Source organism: Arachis hypogaea, chromosome 15 (assembly GCF_003086295.3).
Source record: "Arachis hypogaea cultivar Tifrunner chromosome 15, arahy.Tifrunner.gnm2.J5K5, whole genome shotgun sequence".
Lineage (NCBI taxonomy): Eukaryota > Viridiplantae > Streptophyta > Magnoliopsida > Fabales > Fabaceae > Arachis > Arachis hypogaea.
Window position 1 is genome coordinate 116,384,272 of NC_092050.1, and position 3,166 is coordinate 116,387,437.

General features: G+C 32.0%; 1 non-coding gene across 1 annotated transcript; it reads right to left on the reverse strand.

Moving 5' to 3' along the window:
* Positions 1–2,393: 2,393 nt before the first annotated feature.
* LOC112753802 (small nucleolar RNA R71) lies at positions 2,394–2,501 on the reverse strand. The gene has a single exon (XR_003178167.1). It is a non-coding gene; the product is annotated as a small nucleolar RNA R71 (small nucleolar RNA).
* Positions 2,502–3,166: the final 665 nt, after the last annotated feature.

Consider the following 3,166-nt stretch of genomic DNA (forward strand, 5'->3'; position numbering starts at 1 on the left):
CCGGGGATTCTTCGAGTTTGGACAACTGACGGTTCATCTTGTTGCTCAGATTAGGTAATTTTCTTTTTGTTTTATTTTCAAAAATTTTTCAAAAAACCTTTCAAAAACTTCTCATCTGTTTTCGAAAAAAAATTTTAAAATAAAAATGTTTTAAAAAAAATATATTTTTCTTCAGAATTTTTAAGAATGAATTCTAGTGTTTCATGAAGCATGTTGAAGCCTGGCTGGCTATAAAGCCATGTCTGATTCTTCTGGATAGGGAATGTCAGGCGTGTCATGTCTGAGTTACATACTAAAGCTTGGCTGGCTATTAAGCCATGCCTGACCCTTTGATTGGAGCTTTAGACTAAAGAGCATAAGATTCCTGGAATTCATATTAAAAATTTTGGAATCCTTATTTTTTTTTTCAAAATGATTTTCGAAAAAATTAAAAGAAAATACAAAAAAATCATAAAATCAAAAAAATATATATATATATATTTTGTATTTCTTGTTTGAGTCTTGAGTCAAGTTGAAAGTTTGGTGTCAATTGCATATTCATCTTGCATTTTTCGAAAATTGCATTCATGCATTCATAGTGTTCTTCATGATCTTCAAGTTGTTCTTGGTAAGTCTTCTTGTTTGATCTTGATGTTTTCATGTTTTGTGTCTTTTCTTGTTTTTCATATGCATTCTTGCATCCATAGAGTCTAAACATGAAAGATTTCTAAGTTTGGTGTCTTGCATGTTTTCTTTGCATAAAAAAATTTTTCAAAAATAAGTTCTTGATGTTCATCTTGACATTCAAAGTGTTCTTGGTGTTCATCTTGACATTCATAGCATTCTTGCATGCATTCATTGTTTTGATCCAAAATTTTCATGCATTGAGTCTTTTTCATGTTTTTCCCTCTCATCATTAAAAATTCAAAAATAAAAAAAATATCTTTCCCTTTTTCTTCTCATAAATTCGGAAATTTGGATTTGACTTTTTCAAAAATTTTTAAAATCTAGTTGTTTTTATGAGTCAAATCAAATTTTCAATTCAAAAATCTTATCTTTTTTCAAAATCTTTTTCAAAAATCAAATTTTTTTCATTTTTCTTAGTTATTTTCGAAAATTTTTAAAAATATTTTTCAAAAATCTTTTTCTTAATTTTACATCATATTTTCGAAAATAACAATAACAATTAATGTTTTGATTCAAAAATTTCAAGTTTGTTACTTACTTGTTAAGAAAGATTCAAACTTTAAGTTCTAGAATCATATCTTGTGATTTCTTGTGAATCAAGTCATTAATTGTGATTTTAAAAATCAAATCTTTTTCAAAACTAATTTCAATCATATCTTTTCAAAAATATCCTCTTATCTTATCTTTTTCAAAAATTTAATTTTAAAATATCTTTTCTAACTTCCTATCTTCTATCTTTTCAAAATTGATTTTCAAATTTGTTTCAACTAACTAACTAACTTTTTGTTTGTTTCTTATCTTTTTCAAAACTACCTAACTAACTCTCTCTCTCTAATTTTCGAAAATTCCTTCCCTCTTTTTCAAAATTTCTTTTTAATTAATTAATTATTTTAATTTTTTTATTTTAATTTTCGAAAATTACTAACTCTTTTTCAAAAATTATTTTCGAAAATCACTAACTCTTTTTCAAAAATAATTTTCGAAAATCCTTCTCCCTCATCTCCTTCTAATTATTTATTCATCTACTAACACTTCTCTTCATCTCACATCACTGCTCCTATCCTTACCCTTGTGTTTGGATTCTTCATTCTTCTTCACCCCTATTCTTTTTCTTCTTCTACTAACAATAAGGAACCTCTTTACTATGACATAGAGGATTCCTCTTCTTTTCTTGTTCTCTTCTCTTTCTTATAAGCAGGAACAAGGAAAAAGGCATTCTTGTTGAAGCTGATCCAGAACCTGAAAGGACTCTGAAGAGAAAACTAAGAGAAGCTAAATTACAACAATCCAGAGACAACCTTATTGAAAATTTCGAACAAGCAAAGGAGATGGCAGCCGAACCCAACAATAATAATGCAAGGAGGATGCTGGGTGACTTTACTGCACCTAATTCCAATTTACATGGAAGAAGCATCTCCATTCCTGTCATTGGAGCAAACAATTTTGAGCTTAAACCTCAATTAGTTTCTCTGATGCAGCAGAACTGCAAGTTTCATGGACTTCCATCTGAAGATCCTTTTCAGTTCTTAACTAAATTCTTGCAGATATGTGATACTGTTAAGACTAATGGAGTAGATCCTGAAGTCTACAGGCTCATGCTTTTTCCTTTTGCTGTGAGAGACAGAGCTAGAATATGGTTGGACTCTCAACCTAAGGATAGCCTGAACTCTTAGGATAAGCTGGTCAAGGCTTTCTTAGCCAAGTTCTTTCCTCCTCAAAAGCTGAGTAAGCTTAGAGTGGATGTTCAGACCTTCAGACAGAAAGAAGGTGAATCCCTCTATGAAGCTTGGGAGAGATACAAAGGACTGACCAAAAAGTGTCCTTCTGACATGCTTTCAGAATGGACCATCCTGGATATATTCTATGATGGTCTGTCTGAATTGGCTAAGATGTCATTGGATACTTCTCCAGGTAGATCCATTCACTTAAAGAAAACGCCTGCAGAAGCTCAAGAACTCATTGACATGGTTGCTAATAACCAGTTCATGTACACTTCTGAAAGGAATCCTGTGAATAATGGGACGCCTATGAAGAAGGGAGTTCTTGAAATTGATACTCTGAATGCCATATTGGCTCAGAATAAAATATTGACTCAGCAAGTCAATATGATTTCTCAGAGTCTGAATGGAATGCAAGCTGCATCCAACAGTACTCAAGAGGCATCTTCTGAGGAAGAAGCTTATGATCCTGAGAACCCTGCAATAGCAGAGGTGAATTATATGGGTGAACCTTATGGAAACACCTATAACCCATCATGGAGAATCATCCAAATTTCTCATGGAAGGATCAAAAGCCTCAACAAGGCTTTAATAATGGTGGAAGAAACAGGTTTAACAATAGTAAACCTTTTCCATCATCCACTCAGCAACAGACAGAGAACTCTGAACAAAATATCTCTAATTTAGCAAACTTAGTCTCTGATCTATCCAAGGCCACTGTAAGTTTCATGAATGAAACAAGGTCTTCCATTAGAAATTTGGAAGCACAAGTGGGCCAGCTG